Source organism: Pristiophorus japonicus, chromosome 1, assembly GCF_044704955.1.
Source record: "Pristiophorus japonicus isolate sPriJap1 chromosome 1, sPriJap1.hap1, whole genome shotgun sequence".
NCBI lineage: Eukaryota > Metazoa > Chordata > Chondrichthyes > Pristiophoridae > Pristiophorus > Pristiophorus japonicus.
In genome coordinates, this window is record NC_091977.1 from 263,281,885 (window position 1) to 263,299,530 (window position 17,646).

General features: G+C 47.9%; 1 protein-coding gene and 1 long non-coding RNA gene across 10 annotated transcripts in view; one reads left to right on the forward strand and one right to left on the reverse strand.

Moving 5' to 3' along the window:
- Positions 1–5,517, reverse strand: part of LOC139270347 (uncharacterized) — a 48,508-nt gene extending 42,991 nt beyond the window's left edge. Inside the window, exon 1 of the long non-coding RNA XR_011594697.1 lies at positions 5,336–5,517. This is a non-coding gene — a long non-coding RNA (uncharacterized lncRNA). The remainder of the gene's footprint in view (positions 1–5,335) is intronic.
- Positions 1–17,646, forward strand: part of LOC139270224 (receptor-type tyrosine-protein phosphatase delta-like) — a 2,930,110-nt gene that overhangs the window by 1,407,141 nt on the left and 1,505,323 nt on the right. The gene's annotated exons all lie outside the window — the stretch shown is intronic.

Sequence of the window (17,646 nt, forward strand, 5' to 3'; positions counted from 1 at the left end):
AAATTCCTGAGTATTTTATTCTATTTGCAAATTGTTGAAGTGGGAAGTGAAACAGCTGGTTGGGGTGACCGATTTGGGGCAACGGGACAGCCTAGGGGCTGGATTTTCGACTTTGATGATTTCGGGGCAATACTGGCAGTAGGACGGTAAAGTTTGCGCCCGGAAACAGTTTGCGCCTCAGTAAATAAAATTGGGTTGCTGGGTCCTGAGTCGGGGGCGCAGCACTAAGGGAGGCGTTGTACACCACTCTTGGCGCTAGCATGAGAAATTCCCGAGCTAAAGAGCCGGGCTGGGAGCACTCCGAGCGACACCTGGGGAAAGAAAATCGTAAAAAAACCCCCATAAAAACATTCCCAAAACATTGCCTATGCCGCCACAAATTAAATTGCAAAAAAATTAAAAGAAAATACAATCACACTTACCTTAGGAGTCCATTACTTACCTCTCTGTAGTCGGTATCGTTGGACCCGCCTGATTTCCCAGGTGTTCACTGCAGGGTGCATTTCAGAGCATACAGATCGAGGAAGAGTCAAAAGTCGCAACCAGGGGCATTGCAGCTCTTCTGGGCTCTGCGCCACCTCAAAACCGGACCCGAGGATCCCTGCAGGGCATTGGAGGCTGACCGCCCGCCCAGAACACCTCACTGCCGCCATTGTCGCCGCTCCAGGGCGCAAAACGGTGCATAGAATACTCAAAAATCCACCCCTTAGTTTTATCCCAGTTAATCTTGTAAGCTGAGACAAGCTACCTTACAGTTCTGAGCAGATGGGGATCATGTCATGGGGCCTCTCATAGGGCCCAAGTTTCACAGATTTGCGCCTGATTTTTAGGAGCAACTGGTGGAGAACGGACTATCTTAGAAATCGCAATTCTCCACATTTTTTTTTCTGCAGTTCTAGTCAGGTGGAACAGTTCTACTTTGGAACAGAATTTTTTCTTCAAAAGGGGGCGTGTCCGGCCACTGACGCCTGATTTGAAAGTTTCCACAGTGAAAACGTACTCCAAACGGAAGTAGAATGGAGCAAGTGAAGATTTTTGTAGAACTGAAAAAATCAGGCGCAGGTTACAAATTAGGCGTCCAGAACGAGGTGGGGGGTGGGGGGGGGGGGGGGTGCGGAAGGGAAGTCATTAAATTCTATAATAAATCCTTATTTATACTTATACAAATATTATACAAATAAATCCAACCTGAATAAACATTTATAAGCAAAGAAAAGATTAAATAAACCATCTTCCTACCTGTGTGAAAGTGCTTCAGGCAGGTCTTTCGGGACCGAAGGCTGAACGGGCCGGCCCGAGACTTCGGGCAGGGCCCGTCCCCAGCACCAGATTTACAGGTAGGTGGCGTTGGGTTGGGTTGGGTCGGGGAGGTTCGGGTCGGGTCGGGAGGGGAGAGAGAGAGAGGGAGACAGAGGGGGGGGGGGGGGGGGAAGAGAGAGGGGGGGGGAAAGAGAGAGGGAGAGAGAGAGGGGGGGGGGGAGAGAGAGGGAGCGGAGGAAGAGAGAGAGAGAGGGAGGGGGTGGGGGGAGGGGGAGAGAGAGGGAGGGGGGGAAGTCAGGTCGGATCCAGTCCGGGAGCGGAAGTCGGGTCGGGTCCAGTGGGGGGGGGGGGGGGGGGGGGGGGGGGTCGGGTCGGGGGGCGGGAGCGCGGGTCGGGTCCAGTCGGGGAGATGGGGAGCGGGAACAGGAGCACGGGTAGGGTCGGGTCGGGTCCAGTCGGGGGGGCGGGAACAGGAGCGCGGGTAGGGTCGGGTCGAGTCGGGGGGGGGCGGGCGTTGAGCGGGAACAGGAGCGCGGGTCAAGTCGGGTCAGTGAGGGGGGGGGGGGCTGGCGCGGGTGTCGGGTCTGGTCCGGAGGCAGGGGGGGGGGGCGGGGAGCGGGTGTCGGGTCTGGTCTGGAGGCAGGGGGGGGGGGGGGAGGGGGGGAAGCAGGAGCTGGCCGTGGGAGGAGCCTTATTCACGCAGCCCCAGTGAGGCCATTCAGCCAGGGCTAGGGGCTGCGTGCTTCGGGCCCCTCCCACACAGTTCGGTGCCTGGAGCTACTGCACTTGTGTGCCCACTGTAGCGCGCATGTGCAGAGGTCCCGGCACTGTTTTCAGCGCCGGGACCTGGCTCCGCCCCCCCACAGCTCGTGCTGGCTGCGCCGAGGGCCAGAGGACCTGCAAGTAGGTGGAGAATACCGAGGATATTTTTAGGCGCACTTTGTGGCGCAAAAAACGGGCGTCCAGGTCGGGACTGCGCCGTTCTAGGCGCGTGTGGAAACTTGGGCCCATTAAGTTAGGTAAACCATTCACGTGTATTGGCATCTTGTACTGATGGTGTTTAATATGCACTCCCAGTCCAAAACAAACTTGTTTATAGTTGTAAGTGGAAATCCTGACTGTAGTCTAGCAAAAGGTCTTTAACCTAGCAAATATCCACTGGAGTTAAGTTAGAATGTCACCCTAGATATTTTATAGCCATTGCTAAAACTGTGTTCACTCCTCATGATTTTCACTTAATTGGATGTGCATCGAACTTGAACCTATTATACATAAGCGGTCACCAGCATCGTTGCTAATATTTTGGAGTCCATTAAATATGTACTCTCTCTGGGAAGCGTCCTGGAGCATTTGCTTTGTTAAAGGTGCAATATAAATGCAACTCGTTGTCTGAGTAGACCTGTGGTATAATCTTGAATAGACGTGTGGATGAAAGCTGATTTTTCACTTCAGCTGGAATGTGCATATTGCAACTCCAAATTCAAGGAATATTGTGGAATCTATATTTATACGTAATGAAACAACTAATTAGAAGGACACAGTTATCCACTGTAAGTTCTGACCTATTTAGGGAAAAACTCACAATATGCTTCATTGCCATCAACTTGACTAACCTCTGATCCTGAAACACTTCATAATAATAATCCACTTCCATTACCACCCTTAGATTGAATTTGACAGGGGTTATTTTTTAAGTATGCCATACTTTTTCTTGGAAAGACATCTGAAGACAGTCTCACCCTTTCAGGAGCAAACCAAATAACATTCTGGGCAAATAACTCACCATCATGAACTACAAAGGCTAAAATTCCAAAGGATGTCAGACTATTGATAATCACATTGGGAGCCAACCAACAGGATTCTGCTTACGAACAGCAGAACTTTGTCTACTGATATGGATGAGCAAAGCAAAAAAAAAACAAAATGCATTTCTAATGTTTTTCTTGAATTGTGTCCCTACTAACTATCATAGAATGGTTACAGCATGGAAAAAGGCCATTCGGCTTGTCGAGCCTGTGCAGGCTCTCTGCAAGAGCACCTCAGCTAGTCCAAATCCCCTGCCCTTTCTCCGTAGTCCACAACATTTTTCTTTCAGGTACTTGTCCAACTCCCTCATGAAAGCCATGATTGAGTCTGCCTCCACCACCCTATCAGGCAGTCCATTTCAGACCCTAACCACTTGTGTAAAAAAGTTTTTTCTTATGGCGCCTTTGGTTCTTTTGCCAATCGCCTTAAATCTGTGTTTTCTGGTTTTCGACCTTTCTGCCAATAGGAACAATTTCTCTCTATCTACTCTGTCCAGACCCCTCATGATTTTTAACACCTCTATCAAATCTCCTCTCAACCTTCTATGCTCAAAGTTGAACAACCCCAGCTTCACCAGTCTATCCACATAACTAAAGTCCTTCATCGCTGTAATCTTTCTCGTAAATCTTTTCTGCACGCTCTCTAATGCCTTCACATCCTTCCTAAAGTGTGGTGCCCAGAATTGGACACAATACTCCAGTTGAGGCTAGTGTTTTATAAAAGGTTCATCAAAATTTCCACGCTTTTGTACTCAATGGGGGAAAAATTGCTCCACGCTGGATTTGGGGCAGAGAATTTGATTTATACAATTTTTTTTTTGTTAAATCGCTCGACGGCAGGAGGACACATTACCTGGAATTGGCTCTTTAGCTAAAAAAAACAGATGTGGGCACTCTCGGGAGCGGAGGGAGGCGGGAGAGCAGCGCTGTGAGCTAGCATGACACAACTGTTAAAGGGGAGGGACACTGCGAAGCATAGGACTGTCTCTGTGGTGCCCACTGGACTACCAGGAAGAGTGTTGGCCAGGCTGGCAGCCTGGCACCCGAGAGTGGATGTCGGGCTGCCTGTTGTTGGCCCGGCCGAAACAGCGGCCACCATTATCGTGCCGACTCCAGAGTTGGCTGATAATTAAATAAAGATGGCGGCTGCGGCACTTGGCCCTCCCCTTTAAGTAATGCCGCAGCCACCGACAGCTGTGTGCCCCACAAAGCTGTCGGTGTCATTGCCCAGCGCCGACCGCGCTCCCAATGGCATCATCGCCGTGTGCGCTGTCGCCCGGAGCGCCAACAACGTGTGCCCCCGGGCGAAAATCACTTATTGCCCCATTAGTGCCGGCCGGCCGAAGGCACTAACGGGCCTTGCACAAAGGGGCAATTTCAGCTTCTATACCTCTATTCATAAAGCCCAGAATCCCATAAGCTTTTTTTAACCGCTTTCTCAAGTTGTTCTGCCACCTTCAACGAATTGTGCACATATCATGCACCGGGGATCTCTGTTCATGCACCCACTTTAGGATTGTACTCTTTATTTCCTCTCCTCATTCTTTTGATTGCAATATATCACTTCACACTTTTCTGCATTAAATTTCATCTGCCACGTGTGTATAGACAAATTTTTTAATTGAAAGTCAGTATCTAAAATCACTATTAAACTGGTTTTGGAAGAGACATGCAATCACTTACTGAGATTCGGGTCCATTGGTGCCAGGCATTGTCTAGTACCTTAACCTCGTGGTCATTTGACAATGAGATTTGGTAGATTATTGAGGGTCAATGCAGTTGAGCCTTATTCAAACCTCACCTGGCAATTCCCTCAGGGGCCACTGGATAGTAATCAAGAGAGGCTGCCCTGGCCACGTATTCCCCTGCTTGATCCTGGGACGTTGAGACCAAATGCAGCAATCCCTACCACTAACCTAACTGAAATCAACTAATACAGCATAGACTCCAGAACAAACCTGAACTCTTCTTGGTCAGTATTATAGTTATATCGGGGGGGGGAAATTCAGGCCGTTTGTGCCTCCCATTAGTGCTCCTGGGGGGACGCTTTCAGGGCGCGAATGATGTTTAACCCAGGCACGGCGCTGTTCCCGACTCCAGTGAAATTCATCACCGTGCGCAGCAACCTGTTTTCGCTCCGGAGCAAAAGTCTGGTAATGTCCCAGCAATGACAGCAGCAGCCTCACGGGGCATGTACTGGATTGTCGGTCGCTTGCGGGGGTGAAAATTAAAAGGGGAGGTGCGGCAGGAAAAGAAAATGGCCGACTTACCAGTCACGGCCTTCTTGTTTGTAGATCGCGGGTTCCGTGCCCCGACCTTGCAACCCGGCACTCTGCTTGGGGTGCCGGGCTACTACCAAGGCACCCCGCTCCCTGGTGGTCCAGGTAGGGACCCGATTCCCGCCTGCAGTGTCGGCAGCTTGGTCCTCCCCTTTGATGGCAGGGGAGGGCCCTGTATACACATCAGCACTGCATCGTGCGACAAACTTTGCGTGGCTTTGTGCCCAGCTCCCGCCACCGGATATTTTGTGCTCCACTTCCTCTCGGGGGCAGTAAGCCCAATATAGGTCACGAGCGGGACTTCCGTGCCTGCAGCGGGACCGAATATTTCCTCCACAGTCTTTGACTCCAGTTCAGAATATAATAAAGGATGGCATAGTGGTTATCCGACTGGACTAGTAATATAGAGGCCTGGACTATTGATCCAATGTTCAAATCCCACCATGGCAGCTGGGGAATTTAAATTCAATTAAATAAATTTGGAATAAAAAGCTAACATCACTAACGGTGACCATGAAACGATCGGATTGTTGTAAAAACCCATCTGGTTCACTAAAGTCCTTTAGGGAAGAAAATCTGCCTTCCTTTCCTGATCTGGCCTGTATGTGACTCCAGCCGCACAGCAATTTGGTTGACTTTTCACTGCCCTCTGAAATGGCCTGGCATTTCACTCAGTTCAAGAAGGCAACTCATCACCACCTTCTCAAGGGCAGCAAGGGATGGGCAATAAATGCTGGCCTTGCCAGCGACGCCCATATCCTATGAATGAATTTAATAAAACTGAAGTTCTCAAATCGTTAAATCATATGAAAAATCTTTATCAGTTTTGCAACATTGTTTGCAGCAGATCATAAGCAGTAAGCCAGCCTGCTCCTGTGATTCCATTCAAGCCCATGTTGATAGGTATCTCAGTGTTACCACAACATGCCAAAGTTTTGAAAGATCAGATTCTTTGTCTGTTTAGAATTGGATTTATACAGTGTTCCAGACATGGAGATAAGGAGACGTAATTCTGAATTGAGGTTAGACCATACAGGTGCCCAGACCTTAACCCCAATTAACCACTCAGTGGCTGACTGTGTGCAAACCATTATTTTCAACAGTTTCCTACTGATAATGTTACCGTACACGTTTCCATTTAAAATATGCCACTGTGTAATGTAGTTTACATTACAAATACAACATCCGCATACCATTTCAAAAAAATTTAAATGTTGGCAGTAATTAATAAGCTTAACTGGAATGCATGGTGGGGTACTAAAACACACTGAGCTTCCTGAAACCCTCAAATGAATACACCTTGTGAATTCAGGATCGCTATTACATTCTAGGTATCTAAACTTTGCCTGCTGCTGGACGATCTATTCTAACTTCTTTTGTCAGACTTACAGAGAATATGAATGTATTCAGTACCATTTTTCCTCGTGCTGTAATTTTACACATAACACAACATTTTCATTCAAAAATGGGCCTAAAACCCAGGTATGCATTATGCGATTTTTTTAAAAGCAGAGATAGGGAAAAGTGTATTTTTTAAAATTTGTTCCTGGGATGTGGGCATTGCTGGCAAGGCCAGCATTCATTGCCCATCCGTAATTGTCCTTGAGAAGGTAGTGGTGAGCTGCCTTCTTGAACCGCTGCAGTCCGTGTGGTGAAAGTGCTCCCACGGTGCTGTTTGGGTGGAAGTTCCAGGACTTTGACCCAGCGACGATGAAGGAACGGTGATATATTTACAAAGTCAGGATGGAGTGTAACTTGGGGGGAACTTTGAGGTGATGGTGCTCCCATGCGCCTGCTGCCCTTGTCCTTCTAGGTTTGGGAGGTGCCATCAAAGAAGCCTTAGCAAGTTGTTTCAGTGCATCTTGTAGGTGGTACACACGGCAGCCATGATGCGCTGGGGGTGAACGGAGTGAATGTTGAAGGTGGTGGATGTGGTGCCAATCAGGCAGGCTGCTTTGTCCTGGATGGTGTCGAGCTTCTTGAGTGTTGTTGGAGCTACACTCATCATTACTGACTGCTTCATTATCTGAGGAGTTGCGAATGGCACTGAACACTGTACAATCATCAGCGAACATCCTCACTTATGACCTTATGATGGAGAGGTCATTGAAGAAGCAGCTGAAGATGGTTGGGCCGAGGACACTGCCCTGAGGAACTCTGCAGCGATGCCGTGGGGCCTCTAACAACACAACCATCTTCCTTTGTGCTAGGTATAACTCCAGCCAGTGGAGAGTTTGCCCCCTGATTCCCATTGACTTCAGTTTTACTCGGGCTCCTTGATGCCACACTCAGTCAAATGCTGCCTTGATGGCAAGAGCAGTCACTCTCACCTCACCTCTGGAATTCAGCTCTTTTGTCCATGTTTGGACCAAGGCTGTAATAGGTTCTGGAGCCAAGTGATCATGGCGGAACCCAAACTGCGCATCGATGAGCAGATAATTGGTGAGTAAGTCCCGCTTGATAGCACTGTTGACGACACCTTGCATCACTTTGCTGATGATTGAGAGTATATTAAATGCAAAGTCTTACAGTACCATATCATATACTGCTGGTCCCCAGTCGTCTTCGTTAATCCTTGCCAGTGGACCAAGCCCTAGCTCTGTCAAGCCCATGTGGTGGCTGGGGTGCAACGGCTACCACATGTTAAAAAAATCCACGCACAGGCATCTTCCACCCTTCATGGTGTAGTTCGGGATTGGGAATATTAGGTCCTTCATTGAAACACCTGTGAACACATCCCTTTTCGGCGTGGAAGCAAGTCATCCTCATTTTGAGGAACTGCCTTTGATGATGATATACTGCAGCGAATGAATTTAAAAGGTATGTAAGTTTTGATGACATAAAAAATCTTGAAACTGTGATTTTGTTCATATAAAGGGATTAAAGCTCTTTTGTGCGGCTCCACTGACAGGGTGGAGTTTTGTTGGAGGAAGCTCAAGTTGGGAAATTATGTGTTTAGGCCAGCCCAACCAATTTGTAAAATGTCAGGCCAGTGACAATCTTGTAATAGGCTAATTATGATACTAGAAACAGAGAACATAGAAATTTACAGCGCAGAAGGAGGCCATTTCGGCCCATCGTGTCCACCCTTGGTCAGCAGCCCTAAAGGTTACATATAAATCTATGAACAATGACAGAAAGGCAAAGAGCACCCAGCCCAACCATTCTGCTTCACACAACTGCGACATCCCTTATACTGAAACATTCTACACTCCACCCCAACCGGAGCCATGTGATCTCCTGGAAGAGGCAAAAACCATATTAAAAACCCATGCCAATTTTGGGAGAAAAAATCTGGGAAAATTCCTCTCCGACCCATCCAGGTGATCGAAACTAGTCCAGGAGATCCTGGCCGTATTCTATTCCCTGCAGTACTTAACATTATATCTGCGCTGTCCAACAAAAGGTCATCCAGTCAAATCCTAATTACCAGCTCTAGGACCGTAACCCTGCAAGTTATTGCACTTTAAGTGCCCATCCAACCATCTCTTAAAAGTGGTGAGGGTTTCTGTATCCACCACTCTTCCAGGCAGCGAGTTCCAGAACCCCACAACCCTCTGTGTAAAGAAGACCCCCTGAAATCCCCTCTAAACCTTCCACCAACCGCCTTCAAACTATGCCCCCTCATAATAGACCCCGCCACCAATGGAAATAGACCCTTACTATGTCCAAGCCCCTCAATATTTTGTACACCTCAATGAGGTCTCCTCTCAACCTCCTCTGTTCCAATGAGAACAAACCCAGCCTATCTAATCTGTCCTCATAACTAAGATTCTTCATTCCAGGCAGCATCCTAGTAAATCCCCTCTCCTCACCCTCTAGTACAATCACATCCTTCCTAAAATAAGGCAACCAAAACTGCACGCAGTACTCCAGATGTGGCCTAACCAAAGTATTGTACAATTTAAGCATAACCTTCCTGCTCTTATATTCTGTACCTCAGCCAATAAAGGCAAGCATTCTGTATGCCTTCTTAACCACATGATCCACCTGGCCTGCTACTTTCAGGGATCTGTGGACAAGCATTCCAAGGTCCCTTTGTTCATCTACACTATTAAGTGGCCTACTGCTTAATGTGTATACCCTTTCCTTATTAGCCCTCCCAAAGTGCATCACCTCACATTTCTCTGAATTAAATTCCATTTGCCACTGCTCTGCCCACCTGACCAGTGGATTGATATCCTCCTGTAGCCCATGACTTTCCTCTTCATTATCAACCACACAGCCAATTTTAGTGTTGTCGGCAAACTTCTTAATCATACTCCATTTTTTCAAATCTAAATCATTGATGTATACCACAAAAAGCAAGGGACCCAGTACTAAGCTCTGCGGAACCCCACTGGAAACATCCTTCCAGTCACAAAAACGTCCATCAATCATTATACTTTGCTTCCTATCTCCAAGCCAATTTTGGATCCAACTTGCCACTATGCCCTGTATCCCATGGACTTTAACCTTCATGATCAGTCTACTATGTGGGACCTTATCAAAAACCTTGCTAAAGTCCATATATACTATATCGTACGCATAACCCTCATCGACCCTCTTGGTTACCTCCTCAAAAAATTCAATCAGGTTAATCAAACACGATCTTCCCTTAACAAGTCCGTGCTGACTGCCCTTAATTAATCCTTGCCTTTCCAAATGTAAATTTATCCTGTCTTTCAGGATTGTTTCCAATAATGTTCCCACCACAGAGGTTAGGCTGACAGGCCTGTAATTACTCGGCCTATCCCTTTCTCCCTTCTTAAACAAGGGTACTACATTAGCAGTCCTCCAATCCTCTGGCACCATGCCCAGATCCAAAGGGGACTGGAAAAATGATGGTCAAGGCCTCTGCTATTTCCTCTTTTACTTTGCTCAACAGCCTGGGATGCATTTCATCCGGGCCTGGGGACTTATTTACTTTCAAAGCCTTAATACTTCCTCTCTCATTATATTTATTTCATCCAGAATATCACACTCTTCCTCGATAGCAGTATCTGCATTGCCCCTTTCCTTTGTGAAAACAGATGCAAAGTATTCGTTAAGAACCATACCAACATCTTCTGCCTCCACACAAAGATTCCCCTCATGGTCTCGAATAGGCCCTACCCTTTCTTTAGTTACCCTCTTACTCTTTATAGAACATTACTATTTATAGAACATCTTAAGGTTTTCCTTAATTTTACTGGCCAAGAATTTCTCGTGATCTCTCTTAGCATTCCTAATATCCTTTTAAATTTTGCCTCTTAACTTTCTATATTCCTCTAAAGATTCTATAGTATTTAGCCATTGGTATATGACATAAGCATCCCTTTTTTTCTTAATCCTTCCCTGTAAGTCCTTAGACATCCTGAGGGCTCTAGAATTATTTTTCCAGCTTTTTTCTTTCAGGGCACATGTTTGGCCTGAGCCTTCCGGATCTCCTCCTTGAATGCCTCCCACTGTTCTGACACTGATTTACCCACCAGTAGCTGTTTCCAGTCCACTATGGCCGAATCACTCCTTCACTTAGCAAAATTAGCTTTTCCCCAATTCGGAAATTTTATTCCAGGCCTATCCTTGTCCTTATCCATAACCAACTTGAATCTGACTGAATTATGGTCACTGGCACCCAAGTGCTCTCCCACTAATACCCCTTCAACCTGCCCAGCTTCATACCCCAAAACGAAATCCAAGACCGCCCCATCTCGTGTTGGGTTTGCGACATACTGACTAAAAAAGTTCTCTTCAATGCATTTCAAGAATTCCGCACCCTCAATACCCTTCACACTAAATTTGTCCCAATCAATATTTGGATAGTCAAAAAATCCTGCAGCCAGGAATATTGATTTGCCAAACCTGCCCCTCTTACAGCCATGTTTCTGTAATGGCTATAATATCATACTCCCAAGTGCCTACCTGTGCTCTTAGCTCATCCGCCTTATTCGCGATACTCCTTGCATTAAAGTATATACCATTCAGTACAGGAAGACCTCCTTGATTACTACATACTCAGCCCTGTTTCCTCTATCTTACAGATTCACTTTTGAGATTCTTGCTATCCAATTTCTGCTTTACTTCCTTCCCTTTTGAATTTGTTCTCAGGTTCCCATCCCCCAAGCTAGTTTAAACTCTCCCCAACAGCACAAACAAAACTCCCTGCGAGGATATTAGTCCCGGCGCTGTTGAGGTGCAACCCGTCCAGCTTGTACAGGTCCCATCTCCCCCAGAAATGGTCCCAATGCCTCAAGAATTTAAAGCCCTCCCTCCTACACCAACTCTCCAGCCACATGTTCATCCTCTCTATCCTTCTATTCTTATATTCATTAGCACGTGACACTGGTAGTAACCCGGAGATTACTACCTTTGAGATCCTACCCGTTATGTCTGTAATGTACTTATGAATGACTCCACGAGGCAATGTGTTGTACTCAAACTGTAGTGACCTTGGTCCTTTGTTCATAACTCCAGAGTGAAGCAGCCGCATGGTGGCTACCCTTTTATACAGACCCTGCCACCAGGGCAGGAAACTCCGGTCTCCACCAATTGCAGCCTCGAGTGCTGCCAGAATAGTATATAGACAGTGTAAACCTTATTGATAGTACATCAGGTAAACAAGTCGCCATCTTATACAACTATACATGACTACACAGAGAGTATATCTATAGTCTGCATACATAACATCACTCTCCCCCAAGTCCTTTGTGCCAATTACCTTTGCACTATGTGCTCTGGCTTAGCTCTCCCCAGACTTAAGTGCTAATAGCCCTTGCACCTTGGCAGTGCTTTGACTTGGCTCTCTCTCTGTTAACCCCCAAGTCCTTTTGCCACAACGTTGGGTAGTGGTTACCAGTTTCGATGGTTCGATGATGCAGTGGAGGTTCCAGTGGGTTCTGGGTGTGATCCATATGTGTGTCCATGGCTACATAAATCCATTTCCCCTGCCTCCCGACCCCCACAGCGAGATCATTACAGGTATGTGGGGATGCTGGTTCCAGAGCAACTGGATGGGGTTCTACTTGCCTGATGGCTGCGCTGCACCCCCTGCTAGCGGGGTGGGCTTGGTTCGCTCAACTTGCCAGGACTCGGGGCCTTTGCCGTTGCCTAGCGGTGGGCAGAGCCACAGATGTGTGTGGCCTCCCTGTCCTCCTTTGAGGGCTGCAGCATCTTCTGCCTGCTCTCTAACGGTGTTGGGAATCTGGCTGTTCCAGGTCCTGTTTGGGGAACTTGTTGGTTCTGACCTTTCACTCCCGGACATGGCCGAGGTAGCGACTGGGTCTGGGGGCTGCGCCACTCCACCCGGGTGGTGGGCAACGGCGGCTGATTGCGCGTCTTGGTGGTGTTTTCATTTCCAGGTCTGTGGCGAATAGCGCCATCGGGTGCCTGCCGCGTGGGATAGACCTGGGGCAGGGTATCAGGATCAGTGCCTTGACCCTCCTGAGGTCGCTGGCCTATAACTTGTGGGGCACCTGGGGCAGAGCATCAGGATCAGCGCCTTTACCCTCCCGAATTTGCATGCTTGCTACTTTTGGGGACACTCTATTTCCGACATCTCGCAACAACATTTTGTTCTTTACACTTGGACTAGTACCGACATCTCGCAATAATATTTTGTTCACAATCTTAATCGGTTCGTTACATTAATTGCCATGCATACAATGTCTCTTTAAGTTCAGTTGATTGCAGGTCTCCTTTAAGAGAATCCTGCTGTCTTTACCCCAATCAAATCATTTGTTAGACACCACGTGTTGGTCCCTCAGCGTTGCATCTCGTGCTATTGCCACAGCCAGCTTTTTTTCCAGCCACGCTGCATCTCGCTGCAGCAGGGACACCAACTTGCCTCTGTCCTCGAGGTCAACTGCCTTGATCCTTCTCTCCCACGATTCTGCCACAAAAGCTGGATGAGTGCCTGTGAATTCGATGTTCCTCCCCAGGAGTCCTGCCACAGGAACCGGGAAGGTACTTTTAGTTCATTCCAGTCGGATCATTGCCACACAGTCATGATGGATGCTGTGTGCCTCAGGTGCTGCACTGGTCTGTTCTCTGGTGCCTGGCCCAAGCAAAGGTGAGGTTTTGCTCTGCCTCTGAGCACAGGGGAACATCGATTGATGGAGTGAAAAGATCTTTCCATTTCCACTGGATCTTCCACATCCACCTTCTTTCGAGTAGCTTTGGACCATCACCTGCAACAATCCACAGAGGTAACTTGTGCATCATGCCATTATGGATTATACTTACATCCGCACTACCAAAGACTGGGATCTGCTCCTTGGTGTAGGTGCGCAACTTTTCCTGTACTGGAACCAGCTTGGGTCATTTTTCGTTCCATAGCCTCTCAAAGGCATCCTAGCTCAGCACTGACTGGCTCGCTCCCGTGTCCATTTCCATGAAGACTGGAACGCCGTTTATCTTGATTTCCATCTTGACTGGAGGACAATCAGTGGTGCAGATATACACTCCATACACTTCTTCTTGGGGGTGAGCTGCCTCTCTGGTCAAATCATCATACTCCCCGCTGGATTCAAAGTCATCTACCGACTCCTCTGCTAGACGGTGAGTCGTATTTCTTTTACACATACGCTGGAGGTGACCCTTCATATTACAGGTTTTGCATTCGTACTGAGCAAACCGACACTGGTGAGCTCTATGGTTTCCTCCGCAATGCCAGCATGGTGCTACTCAATTAGCACCCCTCGGCGGACTCTGAGTTCTGGAACCTTGAGGTCTGTGCTCTCTGCCCTGAGCAGAGCCACGTTCTTCAGTCTTGCCTGTGAAAGGCACCATTCTGTGTACAGTACTTGCCGGGTTTGAATCCACAGGATGAATAATTTGCTTGGTGCTGCAGGTCGAGGTCATGAACACCTGACTGATGCTGATGGCCTTCTGCAGGTTGACTATGGTGTCAGCAGATAATAGCTTGTGAAGGAGGCCCTCGTGGCCAATTCCCATAACGAAGATGTCTCGCAATGCTTCATTGAGGTGTGTGCCAAAATCACACGGTGCTGCAAGTCTCCTGAGGTCGGCAGCATATTTTGCAATCTCCTGGCCCTCAGGTCTGCGGTGAGTGTAGAATCTGTGCCTGGCCGTGACAATGCTTTTTTTTGGTTTTAGTTGGTCGCAAATTAGTTCAGTCAGCTCATTGTATGTCATATCCTTGACCTTCGTGGGTGCCAGCAAATCCCTGATGAGGCGGTAGACCTCGGGCTCACAACTGGATAGCAGTATAGCCTTGCGCTTCTCCACCGATGCGTCCGTCTCCCCTGCCAGGTCGTTTGCCATGAAATATAGCTCGAGCCTTTCCATGAAGGCAACCCAATTATCACCCTCTGCGAAGTCTTTTAGTGTGCCAAAGGTAGCCATTGCGTGAAAGTCCGTATTCTCGTCGCCAGTTGTTATGTCTGTAATGTACTTATGAATGACTCCACGAGGCAATGTGTTGTACTCAAACTGTAGTGACCTTGGTCTTTAGTCGTAACTCCAGAGTGAGGCAGCCACATGGTGGCCACCCTTTTGTACAGCCCCTGCCACCAGGGCAGCAAACCCCAGTCTCCACCAGTTGCACCCTCTAGTGGTGCCAGCGTAGTATATACACAGTGTAAACCTTATTGACAGTACATCAGGTAAACAAGTCTCCATCTTATACATCTATACGTGACTACACAGAGAGTATATCCATAGTCTGCATATATAACACTACTCTTTAATTTTCTTCCGAGCTCTCTGAATTCTTCCTATAGGACTTCATCCCTCATTTTACCTATGTCGTTGGTCCTGATATGGACCACGACCTCCAGCTGTTTCCCCTCCCCCCCCCCCCCCCCCCCACCCGCACTTCCACAAAACCATTTGGGAGTCATTTCCACAGTCGCAGAAACACCTGTCTGTTCCCCTAACTATAGAATCCCCTATCACTAGAGCTCTTTTATTCTTCGTCCCTCCCCCCTGTGCAGCTGAGCCACCCGTGGTGCCTTGGAATTGGCTCTGGCTGCACTCCCCAGAGGCACCATCGTCCTTACCGATACTCAGACGTTATTAGCGGTTTGAAAGCGAGATGGACACATGAGGCGATTCCTGCGCTACATGCCTAGCATAATTAGTGCGTTTGGTGGTAACCCACTTCTCCCTCTACCTGCATGCCTTTAAGCTGTGGGGTGACCACCTCCTGAAATGTGCTATCCACGTAGCTCTCAGCCTCATCGATGCACCGTATTGACTCCACCCGCTGCTCAAGCTCCGAAACGTGGAGCTCGAGCAGTTGAAGCTGGAGACACCTCCTGCACACATGGTTGTCCAGGCTGCACGAAGCGTCCAGGACTTCCCACATGCCACAGGATGTGCACTCCACAGGACTGAGCTGCACGTCCTCTAGTTGGACTTGTCTAGTTTAAAATCTACTTAAAAAGAAATAGAGAAAAGAGAGATATTTACCAACTCACCTCACCGACCTCTGTGGCCTCCCGACCTCTTGACCTCCGAACTCCCGACCTCTGTGGCCTCCGAACTCCTGACCTCCGAACTCCTGGCCTCCGAGCTCCCGACTCACCGACCTCATCAGGTCCCATAACAAATTTCATATCCTTCGGGGAACACTGCTCCAGCACACATTTCAGTGTCAGCTGTGGCTCAGTGGGTAGCACCTTTGCCTGAGTCAGAAAGTTGTGGGTTCAAGTGTAACTCCAGAGACTTGAGCACATAAATCTAGGCTGATGCTCCAATGATGGAGGCACCGTCTTTCGGATGAGACATTAAACCAAGGCCCCGTCTGCCTTCTCAGATGGTTGCAAAAGATGCCATGGCAATATTTTGAAGAAGAGCAGGGGAGTTATCCCGATGTCCTGGCCAATATTTATCCCTCAATCAACATCACAAAAAAATAGATTATCTGATCATTATCACATTGCTGTTGGTGGGAGCTTGCTGTGCGCAAATTGGCTGCCGCGTTTCCCAAATTACAAAAATGACTACACTCCAAAAATACTTCATTGGCTGAAAGTGCTTTGAGAAGTCCGGTGGTCATGAAAGGCGCTCTATAAATCCAAGTCTTTCCTTACATCCCTCATTACTTTTAGAGTGCTCATCAGCAACAGGATATTTCAGGCAGCAGAAAAGCACTTTCCATTAATGGTGAACTCTTTTAACAGCTGCTTCTTTTCAAATACTGCTTCGTTTCCCCCGCCCAGTCAAGTGAGCTGCTGGCCAAGTTCCCTACCTCCGCTTTCCATGTATAGGGAGCTTACTAAAATTAGGAAGAGTAGTTAGCTTCACAATATATAGCAAGCCATCTACTGTGCAGATCCACTCGCGTTATTGGCAGGCACAGATCTCGATCAAATATTTATATCAGCAGATTATGTCTGTCTTCATCTATCGTGTGATTCGACTGCTGGAAATCTCAACATTAAAAATCCATTTAATAAAGGACAGTCAAGCAGTTAAAGGCTTGACTTTTGACAACATGCCCATGAGCTAGCCTCCAGATAGATTCACATTACAAACTCACTTGTCTGATTTGATTGAGCCCCATCAGCTCCCGTGCAGGTTGACAGAAGGAGTACTGTGTGGAAGTGATCGACTCCACCTCCAGATCCAAGGTTCCTACCTGAGTTTCCTTAATCCCCTTTCAACTATGTGGTTTCCTCTGACCTGGAACTGCTAATGGTGAGCATTTAATAGGAGGAAGATCTGGTCAAGTCTCTATTCATACTTTTCTCTCTCTTTGGTTTTGTAATAAGAGGACAACTAGGGCGCAGAATTAACAAACTGCAATTAAATCTAGAGATGCGTCCGTGGAATAGCCTCTCATCTAAAAAATTAATGCTATATCTATAAAATCCTTTAGTTACAAAAAGAAACTGGTAATTGTCTAGCTCAGAATGGGATTGAAGACCAGGAAGATATGAGTATCGATATGGAGAGGAAAAAAATGTAAGGGCCGAAATTGCTCCCCTCTTTAAGGTCCATTACTGCCTCCAAGAGTTGGTAATGGGGTGGTAAGGCCTTTCCGACTGGGAGCAGGCAGATGGTCTGATCCATCCAAAATTGTCCCCGGGATGGGGGCAACAGAAATGGGTCTCTGCCCCACCCGTGTTCCAGTCCCGTCGGGCATGCACTGACTCCTAACCGCTCAGCGGCGAGCCCCTTCCGCCCAGCAAGGGAAATTGCCCCATAGGAGTGGAGCAACCACCACTCGGGGCCTCCTACAGCTTTTTCTCGTGGAAAACTGCAAGTGGCTGGGCAGCGCGCCCATCCTTAAAGGAGAAGGCGCACTGCCGCAGCCGCCATTTTATTTTAATTGTTGGCCGACTCTGAAGTCGGCCCGACAATGGCGGCCACGGGTT